We start from the raw sequence: 14,439 nt of genomic DNA on the forward strand, positions 1-14,439 counted from the left end.
TGTTGCACCCTGAGAATACCACCATCACTACCGGTGTAACCAAGTAAGGCTTGGCTGAACTACCCAAATTTTCCAACATTCTTTCTTTCAGTTTCTCTGCACTGGAAGTCCCTGATATTTCCATTCCTAAGGTTAATTCTCTTCCCCCAGCCTTGGCACATCCTCAACCTTGCAAGGTTCAAGCCTGCCACGTGTTAGGGTCTAAGCTGTTCTTTCCCTCCTCTGCTGCTGAAAGAAGAACAAGGGGAGATTTGGGTGCCAGGAGCTGGGGGAGTGGAGAAGGTGTCCCCCACTCTGGCTCAGACTTCTTTTATTCTTCTCAAGTACCTAAAAACAACTTCAGACGCATCTCCCACTGACATCGGGGCTGGGGTGTGATCAACGAGCCAATAACTGCTCATTAGGTCTGGACAGGAGATTCATGCCCAGCCCCACCCTTGGCTAGTGTCTGACACAATTTTCTACTTCATAATCCTAAAAGAACATTTGCCTGTGCCCAACCTTAAGTTACATTAAAAACCCTCTCTCTAACTAACATTACAATAAACCCAATTAATTATCCTTTCTCAATTCCTGGAGTTTCCTGACTAAACAAAGGGATGAGGAAAAAAGAAAATCCTGCCATACGCCTAACACTAAATACCACAACTTCCTGCTTATTTTGATGTCGTGCCCACAAAGCATCTAGAGGGCAACCACTGAGCCTTGTTTGTTGTTGTACTCCCTGTGCCCAGAACAGTACCTGCCACGTGGTAGACGCTGAATGAGTGAAGAAAATGAATGCCTCACAGTTTGCTTAAATTGGAAGGATAATACAAGATCACTTCATGCCCAGATCCTAGTCAAGTCCATGAAAAGATGGCCGCAGCATGGAACACCCAGCATCCCACCCACCCCACACATTCCTCGGGGTCCCTACAATGCCCTAATGTTTTGGTGCAGTGCGGAATCCATACTGGAGGCGTGAGCTGTGGTTTTCATGGTAGGACTTAATTTGTGGGTTTGACTATCAAAAAAGGGCAGGAAATGAGGGAGGAGTGAGAAATGTCAGCTCAAAGATGGGGAAAGATCAGAGGGGATAGCAGAGAGCCACAGGGTTGAGGGAAAAGAACTAACAACCTGCCCCGTGCCTGCCTCCACCCTCCCCTCTGTTTAGACTTGACATTCACTTACACAGCAGCTTGGTGCCTGCCCCTCCAGAGCCTGTAGACTCCGTCCCCTTGAGCACCTACTTTTTCAAGTGCTCAGTGCCCTGGCAGGTATAACAACAATGTTCTGCCGTGGTTCTATTTCTGTTACCCCCCTGCAATGAATACCTTCCAGCCTTCTTCCACACTGTATGAATTAAAAGCACATCAGTGAGAAAATTAACTGGAAGGAATAAAATTTCATGGCCATTTGGCAGCCTCATGGTTCAGCAGTACCAGCAGTCGCTCACCTTTGGCTCCGGGCATCGTGCACGACAAAGCTCCTGGGAGCCCCCAGCCATCACCCGCAGAGCCCTGTGCCACCCTGGCCTTGGTGGAATGAGCAGACCATTGCAGCTGAAAGGAGGGACACCCAGGTCCCCAAAATGACTTCTGAACTCTCACCTCTCCACTCTCCCTACCTACTTCCCTCTACTCAAAATCTCCAGCTACCAGCGCAATCTCGTCCCACAGATCTTTCCTCAGGGAAGATGAGAGGAAGCCACCCTCCCCACATCTCCATTTTTTTGAAATGACTCCAGGAGTGCCAGATGTACAGACTTTTCCAGAAGGGTGCGGAGGAGAGTATGGCATGCTCAGAGCACCAAGGCTCCCTGATTATGCAAGGAATACGAGAGCCCCTCCATTCATCACCTGGAGGAAGACTATTAAATCTCTGGAAGCCTTCCACACGGTTTAGCAACGGAGATCCATTATGCCCTCCCCCAGGTTCCATTGAACACCAGCAAACAAACATATGGTGAGTAAGTTCTAATGGAATTCCACGCCACACGCAGGCTCTGCGCAGAGCTCTGTGCTGGAGGGAAGCTGGCCCCAAGCAGCCTTTCATGGCAGCTTCTCCAACTGGTTTCTGTGACAGGATTTTCCTGCTTTCACCATGGAAGGAAGTGAGGCAGAGGGAACGTGTTCTGTTTCCTCGAAAAGCATTTAGGGAGACATGTGGACACCCTGTTCTCTCCCCAGCTCATAGAAGAGCTTATTAGCTGACTTGGGGTAAGTCACTCCCCCCCCCAAAAAAAAAACCTCAGTCTCCTTCTGTGTAAAATAGCCCCAGACAATACAGGTTGTCTCTTTCACAGGTGCCGTGATAATAAAGCCACTCAATGGACGTAACAATGTCCTGGAAAGCATCTCAGATTTGTAGACTTATCACAGCCTCCTCCTGGATTTCCTGTCTCCAGCCTGTGTCGAAAATCTTCATTTCATACAGGAGCCACCTGTGTTATTCTAAGGAGGGTTAAAAAATGGAACAACTTTCATTTTCACTGTAGTTAGCAAAAAAAAAAAAAAAATGGAACAACAAATCTAGAGTATTGACGATATGGGTATCAGGAAAACGTATTTTCTACAACTGCTCGCGGATTAGCTCCACAGTGACCTCCTTTTTGGAAGGTATACCTTTAAAAATAAAAATCTATCTTCTCTCTTTGTCCTCTCACTCCTCAACCCTCCCCTGCCAAAAAAGTGATTATGGAGTGAGAACCATTTACTGATGATTTTGACTGATCAACTGGAGAAATTTAGATAAATTTGGCTTTTCATTAACTGCAGCTGTTGTTTCTTTCAGTACTTAAATGCAATTTATCATTTGAACGTGCTGGCTGAGGAGTGTTTTTTTGAGTTTTCCATTGCCTTCTATCAGTAATCCTAACAATATGAATCCAATTTCTATAGTTGGCCTTTAAAAAATGTCCCTTTTCCTGTCCTTTAGGGTTGTTCTTATCAAAAAATTATGCTTTCAGATCAGTTTCCTCTCTCTCTTCCCCTTTGTCCGCCTTTTTCTCTCTGTCACACATGTGCACACACACACACACACACACACATCAATAAATACTACTATGTAAACCCAAATCCAGCTTCTGTGCCTGAAATCACAAGTGCAACAGCCCAAAACCTCCCAAGGCAGCTCTCAGTTTCCCCATCTCACTCCCAGTCCCACCCACCCCCTTACTTAGAACAGTGTTGAATTTGGTCACCAAATGCAAACCTGCAGAAGTAAGGCCTCCCAAACTCAACCCGATTTCCTGCTCCACTGCACAAAAAGAAAGTTGTGTAGTTCCACATGGCTGGACTGTGAATGAGAGCTGTGAGGTGATAAACTACCTCCAAACAATATTGGCTTATTTAAATTAAACTATTTTTCATTTATACAGGATGATGACTCATGATTATCTGGAAAGGGGAAAAAATGAAGTTGGGGGAGAAAGCCTCAGAACTTATTTCCTGTTAATGTTCTAAGAGTAATATAATGCTACTCTTTATGTGGTTTCTCATTATTCTTAGAACTTTAGTTACCATCTTAATTATTATATTGTTTCTCTTGGAAGAGGAGGAGGAGGAGACAGGCTGCATTTTCCTTTTTTTTTTTTTTTTTCACACCATGATAGATTAAATGTCAAGAATAATTAAATGCCACAGAGTGGTAGCCAACAATTGAGCGCCGACATCTTTTAGGAGAACCCACTCAGGAAAGAAGAAAATAGAAACGTCCTAACATCTCTGTGTCTTTCCTGTCTTCATTTATGTAGGCGAGGATCCCAACATATGAAAAAAAGAGCAGAGCCTCCCAAGCTAATAATTAGTCTGTGCTTGGAACAAGAGTGTTCAGAAGAACCAGACATTTATGTCGTAACATTTTCCAAAGCAGGAGGAGCAGGGGTTTGCTCCTGTGCATTCTGGCAAATGGAAACAACAAAGAATATGGATCATTCCAGAGACTTTAGAAGCAAGATGGGATTCTTTTCAAAGATTCTGATTCTGAGGTTTTGAGGAAAGAAAGATGGGCAAGGAAGCAAAGGAAATATTGCTAATTTGTCAATCATTGATAGAGTAGGATCTACTTCCAGTTCTATTTAAAAACCAACTACAAGCAAAACTGCCAGCACCTGGCTGAGCAAGCAGTATCTGAGGCAGATGAAACTGAGAAATGTTCACTGAAACCTTACAATCTTTTATGAAGACAAAGAGACCAAGTGTCGGAGAGGTGTCGGAGAAGGAGCCTGAAGTTCAAGGTCACATGGAAATGCTGAAGTCAGTCACTTTTTGGACTCATTCTGAGAAGTAAAAACTTCTTCCAAACACACATCAGTGATTTTATCAAAATCTGTGAGACAGAAAATACCCTAGAAAATGTGCCTGTCTTCTATAAGCATCCAATTCTGTAAAGAGCAGCATATTATTAATAATTCTTGAGTGTTTTTCACAGAAAGAGTCTCCATTCTCCACCCAACCTGAGTAATAACTGATATCTCCACAGTGTTGCAGCCACACATACCCCATCTCTTGTTTGAGTTTTGGGATCTCCTCTTTTCCCAAAGCCCTAGTCTTCCTTAACATTAAGTTGCTGGTTTTTTTAGTCTGTATTCCCAGGTTCACCTCTCTTTAATATCACGTGCTTTGCGTGGCCAGGTATTCACCCGCAGGTCACAGATGAGGTACAGACAAACCAAAAGTCCTGCCAACCAAACAACAAAGGCCAGTCCAGAAACTGTCAGCTCTTCCTAGAGAAGCTGCAGTGCTCTGAGCCCTGAGGTAGCCCAACAAGAACGGAGAACGCAGCCCACCCATCCCAGCTGCAAAATGAATGTCAACTTCTTAAACACCAACACCAAATCTTCCTTCTGTTTCCCTCTAAAGAGCCACCAGCGAAACACTTGACCAGAAGATGTACCCTGAAAGCCTGGAGCTCTTGCAGCTTCCCTGAAACACGACACTTCTCCAGGATTCCAAGGATCTCAAACAAGGAAAACTAGAAGTGGCTCATGGTGAAGCTTTTGAAGACTATTCTGAATGGCTCGGGTGGTGAGCCAGCACGCCCACCCTCCTTGAGGTGTTAGAATTCTTTCCCTTCATTCCCAAGTGAGAACGTATCAGCCCACAGACTCCAGCCCCCAAAACCAAACTTGGCAGCACAGCAGTTGCATACCAAGAGAGGCCCATTCTAGATCCTTCCATCCCAATCACCCCCTTTCCACCCTTGCCCTGTGCCTTCCCCATCCCTGAGCAAGGGTGACAGAGTTAGGATAGAGAAGACGGGACCCAAAACTCAGCTCCCATTATCTTACAAACAGTAACCTGGTGAGTGACCATCTCACCACTCCATACCTGGATAAAAATAAAACCATGTCAACAGTGTGTAGCTCCTACCACCTCAGGCCGGACTCTTACCATGGCTCTTACCCTAGTGCCTTGCTGGAACAAAGCTACTCAAATTAACACCACTGTCTATGAGTCTGCAGTAAATCCGTCAGTAAATAGTTATTTAAATATCTACTACCACAGGCATAAAACACGCTGTAGCACAAGTTCAGATTCAGTGCCATAAGTTCCCATTCCTGGCCTCCAAACAGAAAGTGCTAATGGACCATCCCTTTGGAGCACTTTCCTCGGACATTCCAGCCATCATGGAGAGGCAGGTCTCCACCCACTCCACTCACTCATTAGTGAGCAATCAAGAACTTTCACGCTATTATCCACCTTCGCAATGGGAGTATAGCTCTGAGAACGAGAATGGGAATAAGGAGATCACACACTCAGTAAATATTGATTAAGTCCTCACTGTGTGCTGGGCACTCTGCAGGCACCAAGAGTATCACACAGGTTGAGTATCCCTAATCTGAAGGCCCAAAATCTGAAACTTTTTGGGCACTGACATGACACTCAAAGGAAGTGCTCACTGGAGCATTTCAGATTTCAGATTTTAAGACTAGGGATGCTGAACCAGTAAGTGTACAATGCAAATATCCCCAAATTCTAAACAGTTGTGGTCCCAAGCACTTTGAATAAAGGATACTCAATGTGTAGTAAGCAGATGACCAAGAGGCTTGCCCTCTTGTTCCTCACCATCTAGTCCTCACAGTCCCCCGAGGTCGGCAGCGACACCATTTAACCGGTGAAGAGGGGCAAAGAGTGCCAGGGACAGAGCCCGGGTTGAAATCCAGGTCTGCTGTCTCCAAACCACTGCTCTTTCTAAGAGCTCACACTTCCCCCCAAGTTAATGAGGGTGAATGAGGAAGCAGGGGTCATTGATTTGCTCGTCTTGCCCATTATTAGGAAAATGGCAGGAAACAGGCTCGGGGGCCAGCCAGCCCACTCCCCATCCAGTCCAGGGCTGGGCATCTTCAGGGGAAAGGGGGCCTCCTGCTGGTCTCACTGAGAGCACATGGCCAGGTGTTGATGCCACATGGCCCAGTGGGCCCAGCTGGCCTCTGGGCATGTGCTGAAGGCACCAGCAATGCCAAGTACTCCAGAAAGAGTGTGAGAAAAGATTTTTGAAAAAGAATTGATACTTTAACAAATGAAAAAACACCCAAGTAATCATATAAGAATTCTGTTAGCTTTATTTATATTTATCATATAGCTTAGTATTATTTTATTCTCAATTACCTATGGTAAGGGAGATACTAAAATGCTTATGATTTCTAATGATCTTAACCTGACCTGTGAGGGGCTCCCGAGAAAATTCTGTTCTTATGGCCCCAAAGAGAAGCCACAACCCTTGTCCTTCCTGCCCAGGTGACATAAAAGAGGCCACCAGTGACTGAGGCTGAGGTTTCCCACCCGTTCCTGCCCAGCTCTCTGCCTCCCTTCCTAGGGGGTCTGGGGATCAAATGCCATCATGAGTATGAAAACTAGTGAGGGACTGTCAACTCTCTATATATAAACCTTGAAAGATCACAACCCCTTTTTCACATTTATCATGGAATTCCTCAAGTGAAGAATCAGACATAGCCGCCCACCCAGCCTCTGGGCCAACACTGATGCAGGAGACAGACGGCCCACCGGGTCACCTCTCTGCACAGCTGTGGTGTGTTTCTGCTTCGGGGCTCATTACACAGCACACGGAATCCACGGCTTCTCAGGTCTGGCCCCCACATACCCCCCAGTCTTGGTAGCAGCCTCTTCCACTCCCCTGGTCATTTCTACCTCGACTCCTCTCGCAAGAGGTACCAACAGGGCAATGGTACTTCCTGAATACCAGAACATTCTAAGGCTCTGGCTGATCCAGGCTTTTGGTGGTTATCTCTTACAGGTCTGGCATTTATTACAATAATTATACAGCTTGTAGGCATAAAGTAAGCTGGAACCCTCAGTAATAGTGCACTCCAGGTCCTCCTGGCTTCTCTGCCCTCCTAAGAAAGGCTTCAAATATATAACTCTCTGGGGAGAGTAGCCATAATCACAGACTTTCCTCATGTGCTCATTTCAGATGGCCATTTCTCATTTATCTCTTAAACCAAGAGTTCTCACCCTTGACTTTGACACAAAAACACCCGGGGGAGATTTCGATAGCACCCCTCCTGGACTCCAGCCCTAGAGATTCTAATTCACTTGCTCTGGTGAAGCCCAACATCATTGCTTTTCAAAAGCTCCCCGAGTGATTCAAGGCTGAGAGCCACTGCTATACCTAGATCATATCCCAATATACAAGACAGCTTCTCTTTTGCTCCTGTAAAGGCTTGAATATTTACATTTCAAGTAAGCTGACTCTCTATGGATCTCAGGGGCAAGAGAAGCCCTGAGGCTTATCAGTTCTGTCTCAGGATTCTGAGATCATCTACAACCAGCTAACACGAGGCGTGCTAAAACCAACCTGCCTTCACTTTTTGCTTTATTCTCACAGTCCAGGTCTCTCGGCAAGGACTCCTGAAGAGGTTTGTTTACAGGAGAAGCTTCGGCTTAGGGAGCCGGCTTAACTCCAAAGATGAAAATTTCCCCTCATCGGAGTCTTCAGCAGAAGAGAAATGAAACTGAGTGATTCTAGGGAACCCAGGATCCTTGGAAAAGATCTATGGTCTAACAGAGGTTAGGAAGGCTAAAAACCAAGCTGACCTATGTCACCTTCTCAACTAGCACCTGAGCCTTCAAAGACAAAAAGAAAATAAAAAAACTTGGGGCAAAGAGCCAATAGGTCCCAAGTATAGCAACAGGAATGGGTGTCTGCAGTTTTGTCTCTGGACAGGGACTCTGATCCACCTTTCTCCATTTCAAATAAAAACAAAATTGAGCACCTAATGCATTTGGGATATTAGATGTAAGACATCTCCCAAGAGGGAATTGTATTAGTTACACATTTCACGTTTGCACAAAATAGAGGGACATATTGGGAAAGGCAAATCAAACTGTGATGCAGTGAGACTGTTCTGCATTACTGTAGTTTTAGGACTTAGCATAAATCATCTCATATGCTAAATATGGGCATAAAACGAATATGAGCAACCAAAGGTCACCAAGTGGACACTAGCAGAGAGCCTGGCCCAAGGAGGGGATCAGGAAATCTTTATTAGATAGATGATAGTGGATAGAGGGATAAATGAATATATGGCTAGATGGATGGATAAGTAGATGGGTGGATGGGTAGATAGGTAGATGAATGGAATCTCTGGTGAACATCCTTCAAGACAGCAGTCATGAGACTATTGATAAACAGGGAGAAGTAGAGCTCTCTATTTTTATCTGGGCCCACCACCTTCCATCCATCATCAGTTAAACCAGGAGGGTCTGCCTCAACTCCAGCAGACCTTATCTAAAAGGGTGTTTTAGTTAGGACTTTCTCAGGTGCAAGTAACAGATCCCCATTTGCAATGGCTTAAACCACAAACAATAATTTGTTGAAAGGATATTGGAATAGCTCAGGGAATACAAGGTTGGATGCAACTGAGTCTCAGAAACCATTTAGAACAAGAACTGGAGTCATGTAGGGAACCAGTTTTTTTCTTCTCTGTGTTTCATTTGTTTTCAGTGTTTCTGCCCCATTTCCTCTGTCATATTGTAGAGTTACTCTTCCTATTTGCCAAACCATGTTGTAGAAAACATTTTTCAATGGCTTCTGAGTTTTACATAACACAGATCCTGATACCAGGAGTCTAAATTAACTTCCAGACCCAATTCCAAACTCTTGAGAAAAAAAAAGCACAATGGCCCAACTTGGGTCAGCTGTCCACTTCTGAGCCAATCTACCATGGCAAGGGTGAGAGTCATGTTGTGTAAGTGTCATTGCTCTCTCAGCAGCCATGAGAAGGGAGGGGAAACAAAAACATTCTAGAAAATTACAGGGGAATAGATAATCCAAATGCCTGCAAACAGATTGGCAATACTAACAAAATTCTTGAGCAGCCCTGGACAATTACGAGATCTGACTCTTCTTGGTCCTCTGGTATCTCTGCATCCCCTCTCAATCCACATACAAAACCTCTGCCTTCAGATGTCCAAAGCTTTCAAGCAACCCAAGCAGCAATCTGAAGGCCCCTCCCTGTGAGACACTACCCAGGTGTGCATCACCACTCAAACTTCACATTTCTCTTTTTAACCTGGAGTCTCCAGGATTCAACAGGAACCTCAGTTACCTGGTTGACCCACAGGAACCTTGAAAATATCTCAGCAGCCAGGCCAGATGGATAAACAGGAAGTAGAGTCCAGCATGAGTGGTAGAGACAGGAACCAGAAGGTCACTCAATGTTCAAGATCCAGACTGACAACTCATGCCTGTAGAAGACAGTCTCTCAGGCTCTATTAACAAAGTGAGTCAGGTTCTCTCTGTGTATCTCTGCATTTCTTTAGATTTTTCCACTTCTACTTCTGACACCACTTCCCATCTCTCCTGTTTCAATTCCTGACTGGCCCCTTATCCCTTTTTGATCAGAGACGAGCTTACACAGTGGCCAGCTTGGAGCCAAGTGCCGAACCCCTGCAGTCTGGTTAGCTATGTTCAAGAGACGAGGCCACATGCTACAGACTCTTGCTACTGGAGATACATTCTGCAGACCAGCAGCATCGACATCACCTGCGAGCTTGTTAGAAATGCAGATTCTCAGGTCCCTTGCAGAACTTACTGAGTCAGAATTTATGTTGTACAAGCTCCCCCAGGTCATTCATAGGCTCACCGAAGTCTGAGGAGTGTTGGTTTAGAACATGCCCCTTCCAGCTGGGGAGCTGCCCTGACCTGCTTCACAAGCATGCAACTGCAGATGGCTCTGATGTCTCTGCCCCTTGTCAAGTCCACTAATCCCATTGATAAGAACATTATAGATTCTTCCTTTATAGAAACATTTGCAATGTTTTAAAATACTTAACCCTAGAAAAACCCTAGAAAAACCCTAGAAAAATCACAAAATCTTCAAAAGGAAAAGGAAGGATCTATTGGTGACATTTCTGGCACTGTAATCGGTAGCTAGAAGTGCAAGAATTGTGTATTTGTTGGGGGAAAGTTTGGGGGTGTGCTATATTCTGTTCTGTTTTATACTAGAGTCCTTCGTCATCCATTAAAGCTTGCTTTGGGAGAGGCTACTTGTTCTGCCTACTATTCCATTTCCACGTAAAAACAACCTTGCCAAAGCAAATGTCTCTGCCTGCTGCTGTAATCAAGTTATTGCCTTAAAATATCACCACTAACTCCCTACAGAAAGGGCCTTCTGAGATCTGTCCAACCTCCTTATTTTACAGATGCAGGAAACTAAGGCCAGAAGAGAGAAATGTTGGGACAAGGTCACGGGCCTGATTAAAGCAGATGCCAGAACCCAGACTTCTCTCTGCAGGTCCCCCTCACTAAACAGCTGCCACAGGACAAGCGCTCCCACGTGGGGGCCCGTCGGGTTAGGGTGGGAGGCACAGCGAGGGCAATTCTGAAAGAACATGTTGCTGGTGAGAAGTGGAGACAAATATTTGCCAAATTTTGGGCGAGGGCCTAGAATCCAAGAGTCTGCCCCGGACGCGGTTTCTCGTAATGTGGATGTTGCAGGACTTTCCAGAATCTTCTGAAAGGGCTTTTAAGGAAAGAGCAAGTATAAAACATGAAAATAACCGCCCCCAGCTGCTCCTGGGGTCACTGTATTCTGACTGCAGCTGTGGAGAATTGTTGAATTCCATTCTCCATGTTGCTCTAAAAGCATTTCAAAGAGGTCCAGGGAAAGCCAGGCGCACTTTGGTAAATTGAAAACTATTTGTGACAAACCATCCATCACCGTCTCTCAACATTCACCATCAGAGAGAGGTAGGGGCCGAGGGGGCAGAAGGCCAGACCCAAGTCAGAGGGGGATGCTCACGTTCCCAGTTGCCCTTGTCTTTCCAGGCAACCCTAGAATAATATATGTCCCTTTGTGTCCTTACCGAGGATATTTTAGAAGAAGAAGAAGAAAGAAAGATGAAGACGCTGCAGACACTTCTGTTTGCCATATACCTGCTTCTCAAGACTGGTAAGCATCTGTGAAGTTAAAATAGAAAGTCCTTCCCATGAAAATTCTTTCATAAATACTAATGATGGCAACACTGCATTTACTTTAATACTCACCCACTGTAATTGCCTCCAAGCTAGAGACATTTGTTAAGAGTCGTTGTTATTTGACTATTAATACTTTGTCTCATTATTCAGTCTAATAATGTAGCAATGTTACCGCGATCCTTCCACAGATTTATAGAAGGTATTTCTTGGGGAAGGGGAGTAGTGAGGAAGAAAGGAAGATGATAATATTTAGCAAAAGAAGCTAGATTTTATTTCTCCATTAATATAAAGTTCAGAAACAGGCAAGACTAAACTGCAATGCCGAGGGCTGACTGCTAAGGTGAAAAGCCAGGAAGTGATTACCATAAAGCTTAGGGATAGGGGTTAGTTTTAGTGTGGAGCTGGCAGGGCTGTGACAGGTAGAAGCAGCAGGGCTGAGGAGACTTTGAAGAAGAGGTCATGTCCTAGTTCTTGACCTGGGTGGTGGTTACGTGAGTGATCACTTCGTGATCAATTTTTAAACAATGCACCTTGTTTTGGGCACCTTGTCATTTGTGGGTTTATTCCACAGTAAAAACAGTTTTTGAAAAAAGACCAAGATGAAGGAATATGTCTCAGCCATAAGGTCCTTCACTTGTATGAAACTCTATGTGATTGTTTTCCCCTCGAGTTCCCTCGGTGACAGGGACCTGCATCTCAGAGAAGGGCATGCTGTAGGCAAAGTTAACCCTTTGCACTCGCTTGCTTTTTTCTCGATTCCTTTATTCTACTCGGGATTTAATTTTTTAAATACCCCAGATTTTACAAAGCGTGGCAGTAGAATAAAAAACTGGAGTTTCTTTTCATACAAACTTATTTATTTGGATTATTTTCTATTTCAAATTATTGATACGTTCAAAGAGTAATTTAAATCTCTATAATTTTTGCTAACTGTGCCGAGTCACATTCGACATCTGAATGCAAAGGGTGAAGAGGAGGCGCAGGGTAGCCACTGACACTTCCTTGTCCTCTAGGTTATTAGAGGGTAGCTGACTGGACCCGTTCTGATGCTCCCATGCTCATTTGCACAAGTTAACTTAGTCTCATGAAATGCTCACCACGTATTTTTTTAAAGCAATCAGACCCTTCAAAGGGACACTTATAAGGAGGTAGCGCTATAAAAACACACAAGTGGCACCTTGCTGGTATGATGGGACCCTGTGCCCAGGGCACACCCATCCTGCTCCTCTCTGAGCGCTACAGTGGCCCCAAAGGCACTTTTGTGGGACCTGTTTTGCTCTTTAGCACACAGTTTAAAACCCCAGATCTAATGAATAGCCATTTGCTACCTGCTAATGACTTAGAGGCCAGGGAAAGGGTCAGAGGAACTGGGACATGGGGCAGATAAGTCTCAGTGTGAGGATTAAGGTCAGGGATGGTCACGTGTCAGGTGGCGAGGGACTTGGCGGGGGACTCAGGGCAGCTGGAGAGCACTGGGTGCCAGCCACTGGGAGAGGGGTGGCGTGCTGAACGGGGACCGATTCCTGAGACGAAAGTGTGCAAATGAGCGTGAAAATGTGTCCACTCAGCGAAAGTGAACACGGCTCCCAAAGGTCCCCGAGAAGCTCTGCTAATGGTGGGCGTGGCAGGCACCACAGAAGGCCTGTTGGGAAAACTTGGGGTCACGCAGACCCTTTCGTAGCTTTCAAATAACAAGTAAACAACCAATGCCTGTCCCACATCCCCGTGTAACTGAAGAAATGAAGAAAGCTGTTATTTCTCAGGAGGGCACATCCCAGGGAGGGGTTCGGGGCCCGCCCTGCCTCCCTTCCCCCGTACTGAAATGAAACAGGGAGAGATCAGCACGACTCATTGCCTGGTCCTCTGCGTTTCTCCAAGTACAAGAGAAAGAGGAATGCTTCACGCTGGCTTTTATTTGAGTCTGTGTGAGCTGCTATAACAAAAGACCATAGACTGGGTAGCTTCTAAAAGTCAGAGGTTTACTTCTAACCATTCTAGAGCCTGGAAGTCTGATATCAAGGTGCCAGCAGTTTTGGTGTCTGATGAGGACCCATTTCCTGGTTCTTTCTTTGTCCTCACATGGCAGAACGGGTGAGCTAGCTCTTTGGGGTCTCTTCTATGAGGGGACTAATCCCATTCTTGAGGGTCCAACTCTCAGGACCTAATTATGTGCCAAAGGCCCCACCTCTTAACACCATCACCCTAGGGGTTAGGATTTTCAACATATGAATTTGAGGGGGACACAGACCTTCAGAACATTGCAATCTTTAAGCTAGAAGCCTTTACAAACCAGATATCCCCGGACTGAAAATCCTTGCTTTGGACTGGGCTTGGATTTTGTTTTGTTTTGTTTTGTTTTGTATATCAAAAAGACCAAGAGGGAAAAGGTGAGTACATCCGCTCAGCTGTCTGGATCACAGTCGAGCATTTTGCCATTCCATCCATCGCAACCCCGGGCCAGACAGTGACTCCGATCCGCGGTGACGGCTGGTGCCCTTCTCCAGCCCCTGGTGAGCTCTGAGGTCTACTGTGGTGTGGGCCAACGTACGGCATTTGGGAAACAGCAAGTGCTCAGGAGGCGTTAAGCCGCAGCAGTAGCAGTAGCAGTCATAGAGTAGGAGCAGGGCGGCTGGTATTTGTAAGCAGCCATTGTACTGCCAAGCTTCCCTGGAGCCTTCCAGGCTGCCCCTATTAACACCAAGAATATGGGTAGGAATTGCTGAGGTCCTCAGGAAATATAGTATTGAGAGCAGAGAAATTACTAAATCTGTGACTAAATCTCTTGGTATTTGAGGATCTGTAAAGTGTCACTCTCAGCTCATAAGTGCCAAGCTGGCCTGTGTTTCACGTGAAGCCCATTGAGAGCCAGAGCTTCCCCACGAAGGTGAGGATGCTCCGGGTGTCCCCAGGATCATCCCCAGCATCGGAAGTCACCTGCCGAGCATCTAGCTGTGTGTGGTACCCTACGAGCATCCTGAGAGAACAGACACAGCAAACAAATGTCAAACGTGGGGT

The 14,439-nt window shown here is 45.5% G+C and overlaps 1 long non-coding RNA gene across 1 annotated transcript; it reads left to right on the forward strand.

The window, feature by feature from the left end:
* The first annotated feature begins 1,950 nt into the window (after positions 1 to 1,950).
* LOC105863287 (uncharacterized) lies at positions 1,951 to 2,753 on the forward strand. Its single transcript, XR_001150418.2, has 2 exons — positions 1,951 to 2,201; positions 2,288 to 2,753. It is a non-coding gene; the product is annotated as an uncharacterized LOC105863287 (long non-coding RNA).
* The last annotated feature ends 11,686 nt before the right edge of the window (positions 2,754 to 14,439 follow it).

This window comes from Microcebus murinus, chromosome 3, assembly GCF_040939455.1.
Source record: "Microcebus murinus isolate Inina chromosome 3, M.murinus_Inina_mat1.0, whole genome shotgun sequence".
NCBI lineage: Eukaryota > Metazoa > Chordata > Mammalia > Primates > Cheirogaleidae > Microcebus > Microcebus murinus.